This window comes from Ranitomeya variabilis, chromosome 6 (genome assembly GCF_051348905.1).
Source record: "Ranitomeya variabilis isolate aRanVar5 chromosome 6, aRanVar5.hap1, whole genome shotgun sequence".
NCBI lineage: Eukaryota > Metazoa > Chordata > Amphibia > Anura > Dendrobatidae > Ranitomeya > Ranitomeya variabilis.
In genome coordinates, this window is record NC_135237.1 from 345,733,854 (window position 1) to 345,747,523 (window position 13,670).

Genomic DNA, 13,670 nt, shown 5'->3' on the forward strand with positions numbered 1-13,670 from the left:
CATCTACATTAAGCAATGCAGGATCTCCTGGCGCAAGGGAGAATGCTCAGTCTTGAGGGTCGCCACGTAACAAAGAAATAATAATTTTTACTTGCTGAATGGGGTCACCAGAGGAGCGGGGTTTCAAAGCAAGAAACAGTCTACAATTATTTTTGAAATTCAGAAACTTAGATCTATCCCCAGAAAACAAATCAGGAATTGGAATTCTAGGCCCTAACATCGGATTCCGAACTACATAATCTTGAATGCTTTGGACCCTTGCAGTGAGTTGATCCACACAAGAGGACAGACCCTGAATATCCATATCTACACCCGAGTCCTGAACCACCCAGAGATTAAGGGGAAAAGAGAGACAAAACACACTGCAAAGAAAAAAAAATGGGTTCAGAACTTCTCTTATCCCTCTTTTGAGATGCATTAACACTTTGTAGGCCAGCTGTACTGTTATGGACCTGGTGGTTAGGAGCACCCGGAATGACCCTTCTCCTATCACACACACTAGAAATAGCCGTGGAGCGTACCTAACTCTCCCTAGACGCCTCTTCACAGCCTAAGAGCTAACTACCCCTAAATATAGAAATAGAAGCCTAACCTTGCCTCAGAGAAATTCCCCAAAGGTAAAGGCAGCCCCCCACATATATTGACTGTGAGTTAAGAGGAAAGTCACAAACACAGGAATGAAACAGGTTTTAGCAAAGGAGGCCAGACTTCACTAAATAGTCAGAGGATAGAAAAGGAAACTATGCGGTCAGCACAAAAAACTCCAAAAACCACGCAGAGTAAGCAAAAAGACCCCCACACCGACTCACGGTGTGGAGGTGCAACACTGCACCCCAGAGCTTCCAGCTAGCAAGGAAATATCATGATAGCAAGCTGGACAAGAATTAAGCAGTACTAAGAAATATATTCAGGCAGCAGTAACAACAAATGAACTAGCAGGGACTTAGCTTCTGTTGGAGTAGACAGGTCCTCAGAGAAGTCCAAGAGAGATCTGAACCAATACTGATACATTGACAGCTGGCATGAAGCAACGATCTGAGTAGAGTTAAATAGGGAAGCCATACTAACAATAAACGAGGTCAGCTGAGAAAGCAAACCTCAGAGACCAGCAGTTCCGCTCAAAGCCACCAGAGGGAGTCCAAGAGCAGAACTAACCAAAGTACCATTCATGGCCACAGGAGGGAGTCCGAGAAATGGAATTCACAACAGGTGCCACTAGGTGGCGACAGAGGTCATACAAGTCGGGTCAGGAACAGACAGGAAACGCAGTACCAGGGGAAACAGCAATACACGTGGTCAGATACAAGCCAAACAAGTCGAAGTCAGTAGGGAGCGGAGATGCCACAGACGTAAGACAAAGAAACAGGTCAGAGGACAAGCCGGGTCAGATACCAAGGTCAAAGCTTGGGGAGCACACAGCAAGATGAGCAGGGAGGCAGGAATGGGAAGGCGGGGAACTGGGTAAACGGGCAGTGGGCAAATCAGGGTGTAACTGTGTCAGTCACTCAAGCTGGGGGCAAGAACTATAGCTTACGTTGCCTGCAGGCAGCCATGGACTAAAATAGTAAAACAGATCCCAAAACGAGGCAAAGGAAGTTAGCCTCCACATTACCAGACCAGGGAGAGAATAGCAAGAAACAAAACCTGGACTGGATCATAACATTAGGATTAATTAAATAGCTAAGTATTTGCTCCTGAAATGACTCACACCATCATCCCCTTAGGATAGAGACAGACTGCTGTATAACTCTTGTAATGATCGCATGCAGGGTCGGACTGGGCCACCAGAGAACCGGAGGTATACCCAATGGGGGAGCTGCATTATACCCTATGAGGGGGCTGCATTATACTCTATGAGGGAGAGCTGCATTATACCCTATGGGGGAGCTGCATTATACCCTATGAGGGGGGCAGCATTATACTCTAAGAGGGGGACAGCATGATACTCTGAGAGGGCTACATTATATTCTGTGGGGGGCTGCATTATACTATATGACAGGGCTGCATTATGTTCTATGGAGGGGCTGCATCATACTCTGAGGGGGCTACATTATATTCTGGGGGGCTGTATTATACTGTATGATGGGGCTGCATTATACCCTATGAGGAGGCAACACTATATTCTATGGGGGGCTGCATTATTCCTTATGAGGGGGTTGCATTATACTCTATGAGGCTGGTGGCATTACATTCTATGGGGGTATATTATATTCTATGGGGGGCTGCATTATATTCTATGAGGGGGCTGCATTGTACCCTATGAGGAGGCTATTTTACATTTTATGAGTTGGCTACTTTATATTCTATGAGGGGGGCTACTTTATATTCTGTGAGGAGGGATACCCCAACCCCTGCTACATAATTAAGACGTGTACTACCTTATATTATACCCTGATATTAGCGTATTTTACCGCACAATTGGTGTTCTTGTATTTATTTCTATGTAGCTACATAGTGGGCCCCAAGAATGATTTTCTCTGGTGGGCCCAAGGAGCTCCAGTCTGATGCTGATCGCATGGCACTGCACGCACTGGCCCTGCATTTCTGCCGACCTGAGCATGACAGCGTCATGTATTTCTATGCAACTGTCAAGCTCAGGTCAGAAAAGCAGACGCTCAGTACTAGGTTTACGATGCCATCCTCGCACGAGTTATACGGCAGTCTGTCTCTGCCCTTTTACAGAGCACATGGTCACATGCCAACAGCGGGGAAGTTTTCTTTCTGTGTCCTGATAAACCCGGAAGTGAATTGGGATTGGCTGTGAAATCGACACACCAGGCCTGACATCATAATAAAGGTACACTAGTAAGTTTAATCAAGATATTATTTTTCGTTCTTGGCTCCCCTTTAATGACCGCCATTGCAACTTTTTTTCATTTTAACACAGTTGAGGAAAAATTTTCTTGAAAGGTGAAAATGCATCAGCCACATATCAATAGCAACAGCAGCATCGACATGGTTAACACTGGGAGGAAGCTTCCTCTTTAACCCCATGAGCACTTGATTGTGGGGTACTAGCTATGGTGGCCTGTTAGGCTATGCCATAAGCAGTGTCTAGCAGGCAAAGTGTCAGTGTAACAGCGATCTGCAGTACTGAAGTAGTATTGCAGTGGGACTAAGAAAAAAAATCAATAAAATTTATAACAAATTAAAAAAACAAAACGGGAAAACATCATGAAAAAATGTGTATTTATTTATTTATTTATTGACTTGCTAATATAGCGCCATTGATTTTCCCCGGGCTTTACAGACATCATCAAATGTGGAAAAAATGTTTATATAAAGACAGAAATAACAAAAAAATTCATACACAAAATTGGTATCGCCTCGTTTGTAACAACAAGAGATCTGAATATTTTACTTTATTTATTTTGTGTTGTAAATACCATACAAAACTGACAAAAATGTAGCTTTTTCATGATATCAACACAGAAAAAAGAGCAAAAAAAAATCAAATATATGTATGTGGAAAGAGTATGGTATCACTGGAAACATCATTGTGTCCCATAAAAAGAAAGCCTCGTACAGCTCTGTTGGAGGAAACATAAAAAGTTATAGACTACCGCATTGTACCGATGGAGCTGCCAGCGGGGCCTCCGAGCTTTACGGAGATGCCGGAGGAGCCCCGACTGCATGAAGATACGCCGCCGCCGCCGCCCCACAGCACCAGAGGCCCCACACTGCAGAAGAGGAGCCGCCGCCCCACAGCACAGCAGCCGCCGCTCCCAGCACAGAGACCCCACGCTGCAGCGCTATGATGAGGTAATGGGGGATACTCACTTTCCTGTGAGACGCCCCCTCGTCGTCATCAGGACCACTCCCCCCCCCACCCACCATATACACCCGGCGTACAAGGCGATACCCGGCGTATAAGACGACCCCCGACTTTTAAGAAGATTTTCAGGGGTTAAAAAGTCGTCTTATACGCCGGAAAATACAGTATATAAAATTTGAAATCACCCCTCATGCGCCCCATTCAAAATAAAACGGGTTCAGAATTGTCCGATCTATCAAGATATAAAAATAATTAATTCGATAGGATAACAGCGTAGCGAGAAGAAAAGTCAAAACATTAGAATTATGTTTTTTCGGTCGCCGCAACATTGCATTAAAATGCATATTGATGGAAAAATAAAAAAGTTATGGCTCTGGGAAGAAGGGGAGCGAAAAATAGAACTGCAAAACCGAAAAAGGGCTGTGGTGTGAAAGGGTTAAGTTTTTCAAATTAGCAAAATATAAAAACCTAAATAAATCTGGTATCACCACAATCATACTGACTTGCAAAATAAAGCTGACGTATCCCTTCTACCACACAGTGGATAGCATGAAAAAATAAACAAAAACAATTCCTGCAATGCTGATGTTTAATCATTCTGAGCTCAAAATATATGAATAAAAAATGTTAAACAAATATTATGCACCTCAAAAAATAAAAAATAAATCGATTTTAGTGTGCAAAAGTAGGAAAACATTAAAAACTCCTATATTAATCTGGTATCGCTGTAATTGTACTGGCATAAAAAGTAAAGCTGTCTTATCACTTATACCGTGCGGTGAATGTCATGAAAATAATAAATAAAAAGCCATTCTTTATTATACTTAGCCTGTGCTCTACGCTGACAATGCTGTGAGCTGAAGTACCACAAAACCTGGAATGTCCATAGTTCCTGCACCTACAACATGTGTGGAAATGTGAAACAATGGAAATGGTTTCTTTCATAGACAATGATTAATTCTCTTACATGTCATTTGTGCATTGCTAGATGTATCACCAGCAAAGAAACACTCAATGTTCTTGTTTTAAATGCATTTTACTTTTGAGAACTTTTCCTTAATCGCCCGGCTCCTCCAGCCTTGATGCTAACCAATGTGATCTGCCATATTATTACTACTTGTTATCAATATTAATTAACACCCGTGGAGATATCACTCATGGTCATATGTGACATCATCATATACAGGAGGCCATTGTTACCTCACCGCATGATGTCACAATGACTGTGGCTCTATACAAACAGGTGTTCAAGGGGCAAAGGCTCATTTCAGAAGATAAAGACGACGAGAGCGCAGGATCCAGGATCAAGGACACGGATTCTCATTTCAGGAAATGAAGACGAGGAGAGCGCAGGATCCAGGATCGAGGACACAGACTCCCATTTCAGGAGATGAAGACGAGGAGAGCGCAGGATCCAGGATCAAAAACAAAGATTCTTATTTCAGGAGATGGACACGAGAAGAGTGGAAGTTCCTGGATTGAGGATACAGGTAAATAAGAAACCTTACAGGGATATAATTTAGTGAACTTAGTGCCAACATGGACTCTCCAAGTCTACAGAATGTGGCTGTAAGGTTCTACATTTCTTCAGCCCTTGCTGGTAGAATCTCTAGACTTGGGTGATGAAGGTTCTTTGTGAGGTCACACAGCGGAATGTTGGACACTGAGAGTTCTATGCAGCAAACATGGGGACATCAGAGAGGTCAGCACAAAGATTGCACCTCGGATGGAGACACCACTGTGGATACTATGGTCAGTGACACTTCAAGTGGTATCTGTAGCTAGTACAGATTGTTGGTGGTGGTTCTGTCACCTTAATTTAAGATTATTGGGGCAAAAAATGTACCATTATTCCACATGGGATAGAGGTTGGTGCACATACATTGGGGAAAAATAAATTTATTTATTTACTTTCTATCTATTTTATTTTTCTACCATTTTATTGTACTATTTATTTAACTTATACATACGGTAACTGCATTTGCAACATTTTTTTTAAATCAAATGTATTACACCATTTTTAAGTGTCTATGTCTAAGCTTAAAACTGCAGAGAAAAGGGGGCTTGTTTATCTGGCATAAAGTACAATATATCTATGACGCTTTTATACAGGTTTTATACTGATACTTCCCCTCATATTATTATTTATTTCTTACCAGGGAGAGAATCTGGATCCTGGAAGGAAGATTGAAGAATCTAAAGAGAGCCACGCGACTGTTTTTTGTTAATCATTTATTATGCCTGTACATGATATTTGTTGTCTTATGATGTTATTATATGCTGATTATATGGATCTAATCCTGGAATCAGTGCATCATGACATCATATTGTTTAGGTGTCTGCTGTCTTACCCAACTGTATAAGGAGTAGTACATACATATTTACATGCTTTAGCACTACAGAGTGCAACTTTATTTGTTTGCCAACTGTATAATGGTCCTGATATGATGCAACAATCCTATGTCTGTATATTAAGGGGTAGTGTTTGTAGGGAGGTAGTGTTCTGTGTGGGGGCATAGTGTTCTGTGGGGGGGGGTAGTGTTCTGTTTTTTTACAGGGGAGATGAACACAGTCAAGCTATGAGCTCCAGAGTCCAATCTGAATAGGACAGGTGAGGCGAGTTACCAGGACAAAGAAGATCTTCTATCCAGAAACGAGTCATCATATTGAATATTATTGCTGTATATATATATATATATATATATATATATATATATATGTCAGTTAGTTAGCTGTAGTATGGCCTTGGTCCAGGGTTCTCGAACTGATCGCCTTTTCTCGGGGTCAAGAAGGAATTTTTTCCCTGTAACACAAATTGGCTGAACGTGTCCAGGTTTTTTGCCTTCTTCTGGATCATTGGTCTTAGGTAGAGGTAAAGATTGTATTTAATAAAATATGGTCTCATTATGTCTTTATTTTATACAGGGCTCAGGTAGTTGTATATATGAATTCTCATTTTTAGGAACCATGGCTGCCACAATATGAAGGCAAACAGAAATAATAGGGCGGTAGTTATATATCTGCTATTGTAATGTCTCTATTTATATTATGTATAAAATAGAACAATACGCAAGATATCTGCAAAGGTGGGAATTATTATCCTCATAGAAAATAATTGCAGAGTTAATTTACGATTTTTATATTAAACTTCCATCTAAAGTTAGTTGGACTAAATTGAATAAAATTAATTAAAACACAAATCCTTCCTAATACCACTATTAATGGCACATCCCTCCTAATAACACTCCTAGTGACATGTCCCTCCTAATAACACTCTTATTGATACGTCCCCCCTAATAACACTTCCAGTGGCATGCCCCTATGCCCCTCCTAATAGGTTATAAATTGCTGATTGGCGGTGGTCTGACTGCTGAGACCACCAGTGATATCAAGACTGGAGATTTGGAACCCCAATATTGGGGCTCTGCAATCCTGTTCTCAATTGAGAGAAGATTAATTGTCTATGGGACAACCAAGAACAGTGCTCGGCTATTTTCAGCAGTCTTATAAACAATGAATGGAGTGAAGACCGAGCATGACCATTGTCACGTACACACTTCTCAACACATGACAATGGGTGCACCTGCAAGGGTTAATTTATCTCCCTTCATTCAATCCAATGCTCAACCTCTGTTTCAGGCTAGAAAGTGAGCACAGATCACTATTTTTGTATAGTTGTCCTGAGGAAGGACAGTGGACTCTGAAACACGTAGACAATACAACTGCTATTTTATCTATTATCTACTATAATTCGTGTCATAACTCCAGAGAGCGCAGAAACACTTCCAATTCGGTTACTTTTATAAATCATGCCCTACACAGTCCACACACCCCGATTACTTAGCGTGCTGCCACCACACATCAAACACACAGGGTGATAAGTCCCCAAAATATATTACTGTCTGACAATCACCAGATTGTGGGCCAACGGACCCCCAGGTTTCCCTGGATACTGAGCTTGAAAGGCCCAAACCAACCGATCTGCATGGACGAACACGCTGGCACCCACGACCGGTCCTCAGGACTGTACCCCTTCCAATGAACCAAATACTGAAGTGAATAGCGGAGCATACGAGAATTAACAACCCGTTCCATCTCATACTCGGTCTGGCAATCCACCACAACAGGTGGCGGAAGCGAGGAAGAGGCACCTGTGGAAGACACCAAAGGCTTCAACAGAGCCTTATGGAACACATTGGGGATTCGCTGCGAAGGCAAACGCAACCGAAAGGCAACAGGATTAACCACCTCCAAAATTTCATAAGGACCAATAAACTTGGGGCCCAACTTAGCAGAAGGAATCCTCAACCTAATATTCTTGGTGGATAACCATACATTATCCCCCACCTGGAATGCCGGCCCCACCGACCGTCGTCTATCCGCAAAAAAAGTATACCTACTCTGAGCCTCTCCAATGTTCCTCTGGACCTTCCTCCAGACCTACTCCAACTGCTGAATGGCCAAATCAGCCCCTGGACACCCCAAAACCAACCAGGAAAACTCACCAAAGCAAGGGTGAACACCATAATTGCAAAAGAACGGGGAAGTACCAGTGGACTGATTGACACAATTATTGAAAGCGAACTCTGCCATGGGTAACAGAGAGCACCAATCATTCTGTTTGGACATGGCGAGACACCGTAATATCTGCTCCAAAGACTAATTAGTTCTTTCAGTCTGACCGTTGGTGTCCGGGTGAAAGGCTGATGAAAAGGTCAGACTGATACCCAGACTTTTATAAAAAGCTGAAAAAAGATCTTTTATTTGCACTGAAGTGCGTCTTCAATTAACAATCTTGAGACAATAATTTGCCCCAATAAACTCCTCGGTCAGTAATAAGAAAAATTCAGGGATAATCCCATAAGCAGTGCTGGTTCCTATATGACAATGTTCTTACAACCCAGGATAGCGTGTCACCGTGGACCTATATGGTGCACTCCTGGCTGAGCATAGGTTAATCTATGTGCTTCAGACAATGAATTAAGGCTTAGATGAATAGATAAATGGAGCCACACAAGCTCTAGGCAGTGTTACCTTATACAGGGCAGATGCCTCTAGCAGACTGATGTCTGTGGTGTCCACATGAAGTCAGAACCTTCCGTGGTGCGGGAAAAGTGTTTTCGGTGAGAAGACTGATTGTTCTGGGGCACTGTCCCGGCCGGTGACAGGCGTCCCTTGGTGTCCTGAGCCCGAGTGTATCGTGAGCCGAGTACCGCTGTATAAGCCAATTAGATACACTGGAGTACCAGGACCTTTCGTGACATCACGGTCACGTAATGAATCACATGACTGGCTATGGAGCGCAAGTTGGACAAATAATCCTACGCGTTTTGGAATGCACGGATTCCTTTGTCAGGGATGGTCCAGTAGTGGTCCTGAGTACCTTTATAGCTCCTGATTATCATGTGGCAGTTTTTCATATGTTAAAAGCAAACAATTCAATCTCACTATTGAGGCCCTTGGGTATCAGAGTGTCTAGTTAAAAAATAAATCTGCTTTCTTCACGGGACATTTGCTGGATGTAATTGCCTTTTCCCAGCTTTTTTTCACTATTTTGAGGCCTGTGATGATAGTACCTTTTATTGAACCTCCATGGTGAATCAAAAAGTGATTAGATACTGCATGGCCAGAAAAATTTCTTATTAATATTCCGCAGGCGTTCGCTCATCCTCACATGTAGTGGCCGTTTCGTTCTATCTATGTACAATTTCCCACAAGGGTATCTCAGAGAATAAATTACTCCCTCTGTAGTGCATGTGATAAAGTCATTAATCTCCAGTTCAGTGGTTCCATTGGAGATACTAGATTTTTTTTGTATTTAATTTCCTACATGATTTGCACTTCCAGCACGGAAAGAAGCCTGATAGTTTTTGTTGTGATTGATATGTAAATGGAACCAGATATTTTGGGAGAGTGGAATCTATTTTATTCCCTAGATTATTGGCCTTTTTATAAATGAATTTAGGAAGCTCAGGTAGTTTTTCCCCAATAATACTATCTTCCTTAAGGATGCCCCAATGTCTATTGACAATCCTTTTGAGAATGTGGGTATTGGCATTAAATTGGGTGATAATATGAACTTCATCAGCTAGCGTGTAGTTCTCATCTTTCACTTTATTTTGAAGTAGCTGCATTCTTGGTAGTTTTTCAACTTGCTGTTTTGTTTGCGTCAGAGAGCTTTCAGCATAGCCTTTATCGTGGAATTTTTTTGTCAGGAGATCAGCCTCTCGGTTAAAGTCCTGTGCTTTAGAGCAGTTCCTGTGGGCCCTTATGAGTTGGCTCGTAAGGACATGGCAGTACCCCATTGCTGAGAGTAGTAGTGCCTCTCATAACGGAAATAGTTTTGAGTCAATATAAAGAGCATGCATTCTAAAATAAAGTCCACTTGAATATTTGGTAAAATCTCCTGTTTTTCCAGAAAATATCTGGCTGCTTCACATCCCTTATCATGTTGTATAATGGTATACAATGATGTGATATCTAAAGTGCCCAAGATATAATGTTCCTGCCATTTGATTGTTTCCAGAATTCGTAAAAAGCCCTCCAAAATTTCAAAACAAATTGCACCCCTCTATCAGACACCACACTCATAGGCACACCATGTAATCGCACAACATGCTCAATGAATAGTTTGGAAAGAGTCTCGGCATTCGGCAGTCCCACCAACGGTACAAAATGCGCCTGCTTACTGAATCTATCCATGACTACCCAAACCACAGTTTTGCCTTTAGAAGAGGGAAGATCAGTGATAAAATCCATGGACAGATGAGTCCAAGGTCTATCTGGAATTGGCAATGGCACCAATTCCCTGGCCAGCCAGTTACGGGAGGTTTTAGCGCGGGCACATGTTTCACAGGAGGACACAAATACAGCGACATCAGAGGCCAATGAGGACCACCAAAACAGCCTAGCAATGGCTTTACACATGGCCGAGATTCCAGCATGCCCACACAGAGCTGAGTCGTGGAACTCCCTCAGCAACCTTAACCGATACTAGACCGGCACAAAGAACTTATTATCTGGCGCGGACGGAAAAGCAAGAGACTGGGCCTCACAGATCTCCTCATCCAATGCCGAAGAAACCCCAGCCACCACCACTCCATGCTGAAGAATGGAAGGAGTTTAGGAGGTGATATTGGATCCAAGCTGCGAGATAAAGCACCAGCCCTCATATTCTTGGACCCAGACCTGAAAGTGCTAGAAAACTGAAATCAAGAAAAAAAGTGACCACCTCGCCTGTCTCGGGGTTAAACATTTGGCGGACTCAATGTAAGACAGGTGTTTCTGGTCAATATTCACTGTGCCCCCTCCAAAAAATGCATCCATTCTTCAAAAGCCAGTTTATTGGCCAAAAGCTCCCGGTTATCCACATCATAATTCTTTTCAGCAGAGGAAAACTTTTTCGAAAAGAAGGCACAGGGTCTTAAATTGGTCAACGAGGTAGGCCCCTGAGACAATACCATCCCTACTCCCACCTCCGAGGTGTCTACCTCCACGATAAATGGCTCAGATAAATTAGGTTGAATCAGCACAGGGGCAGACATAAAACATTCTTTTAAAGAAGAAAACGCCTCCAAAGCTGGAGCTGACCAGTTTTTGAGATCAGCCCCCTTACGAGTTAAATCAGTGAGGGGTTTGACCACCTGAGAAAACCCCTTGAATTTTCTATAGTAATTGGCAAAACCCAGAAAACGTTGCAGACCTTTGAGATCTCTGGGTTGCACCCAATCCACAATAGCCCGTACCTTTCCAGGGTCCATACAAAACCCCTCCGCAGACAAAATTAACCCCAGAAAGGACAATTCTTGAACAAAAAAATGAACACTTTTCCAGTTTAGCTAAGAGTGAGTTCTCCCTAACCCTCTTGAGGACATCGCGGAGGTGACCCATATGGTTCTGTTTATCAGCGGAATTTTTGAGGATATTATCCAAATTAACTACCATGAAGCGCCCAATAAAATCGGAAAAAAACATATTAATATAATTCTGAAATACCGCTGGCGCATTGGGCCAAAGGGTATAACCAAGTTCTCAAACAAACCCTCAGAGGTGAGGAATGCAGTCTTCCTCTCATCCTCCTCCCGCATATGGGTGAGATTACATGCTCCCTTGAGGTCTAACTTAGAGAACCACCTGGCCCCAGACAATTGATTGTACAAATCAGGAATAAGTGGGAGAGGGTAAGCATTCTTTACAGTGATTTTATTTAATTCTCTAAAATCGAGGCATGGGCGTAAACCACATAGTAACATAGTAACATAGTAACATAGTTAGTAAGGCTGAAAAAAGACATTTGTCCATCCAGTTCAGCCTATATTCCATCATAATAAAACCCCAGATCTACGTCCTTCTACAGAACCTAATAATTGTATGATACAATATTGTTCTGCTCCAGGAAGACATCCAGGCCTCTCTTGAACCCCTCGACGGAGTTCGCCATCACCACCTCCTCAGGCAAGCAATTCCAGATTCTCACTGCCCTAACAGTAAAGAATCCTCTTCTATGTTGGTGGAAAAACCTTCTTTCCTCCAGACGCAAAGAATGCCCCCTTGTGCCCATCACCTTCTTTGGTATAAACAGATCCTCAGCGAGATATTTGTATTGTCCCCTTATATACTTATACATGGTTATTAGATCGCCCCTCAGTCGTCTTTTTTCTAGACTAAATAATCCTAATTTCGCTAATCTATCTGGGTATTGTAGTTCTCCCATCCCCTTTATTAATTTTGTTGCCCTCCTTTGTACTCTCTCTAGATCCATTATATCCTTCCTGAGCACCGGTGCCCAAAACTGGACACAGTACTCCATGTGCGGTCTAACTAGGGATTTGTCCAGAGGCAGTATAATGCTCTCATCATGTGTATCCAGACCTCTTTTAATGCACCCCATGATCCTGTTTGCCTTGGCAGCTGCTGCCTGGCACTGGCTGCTCCAGGTAAGTTTATCATTAACTAGGATCCCCAAGTCCTTCTCCCTGTCAGATTTACCCAGTGGTTTCCCGTTCAGTGTGTAATGGTGATATTGATTCCTTCTTCCCATGTGTATAACCTTACATTTATCATTGTTAAACCTCATCTGCCACCTTTCAGCCCAAGTTTCCAACTTATCCAGATCCATCTGTAGCAGAATACTATCTTCTCTTGTATTAACTGCTTTACATAGTTTTGTATCATCTGCAAATATCAATATTTTACTGTGTAAACCTTCTACCAGATCATTAATGAATATGTTGAAGAGAACTGGTCCCAATACCGACCCCTGTGGTACCCCACTGATCACAGCGACCCAGTTAGAGACTATACCATTTATAACCACCCTCTGCTTTCTATCACTAAGCCAGTTACTAACCCATTTACACACATTTTCCCCCAGACCCAGCATTCTCATTTTGTGTACCAACCTCTTGTGCGGCACGGTATCAAACGCTTTGGAAAAATCGAGATATACCACGTCCAATGACTCACTGTGGTCCAGCCTATAGCTTACCTCTTCATAAAAACTGATTAGATTGGTTTGGCAGGAGCGATTTCTCATAAACCCATGCTGATATGGAGTTAAACAGTTATTCTCATTGAGATAATCCAGAATAACATCCTTCAGAAACCCTTCAAATATTTTACCAACAGTAGAGGTTAGACTTACTGGCCTATAATTTCCAGGTTCACTTTTAGAGCCCTTTTTGAATATTGGCACCACATTTGCTATGCACCAGTCCTGCGGAACAGACCCCTTCGCTATAGAGTCCCTAAAAATAAGAAATAATGGTTTATCTATTACATTACTTAGTTCTCTTAGTACTCGTGGGTGTATGCCATCTGGACCCGGAGATTTATCTATTTTAATCTTATTTAGCCGGTTTCGCACCTCTTCTTGGGTTAGATTGGTGACTAGTGT

The 13,670-nt window shown here is 42.4% G+C and overlaps 1 long non-coding RNA gene across 1 annotated transcript; it reads left to right on the plus strand.

The window, feature by feature from the left end:
* The first annotated feature begins 4,013 nt into the window (after positions 1-4,013).
* Positions 4,014-6,695, plus strand: LOC143781161 (uncharacterized). The gene is made up of 2 exons (XR_013216595.1): positions 4,014-5,265; positions 5,935-6,695. It is a non-coding gene; the product is annotated as an uncharacterized LOC143781161 (long non-coding RNA).
* The last annotated feature ends 6,975 nt before the right edge of the window (positions 6,696-13,670 follow it).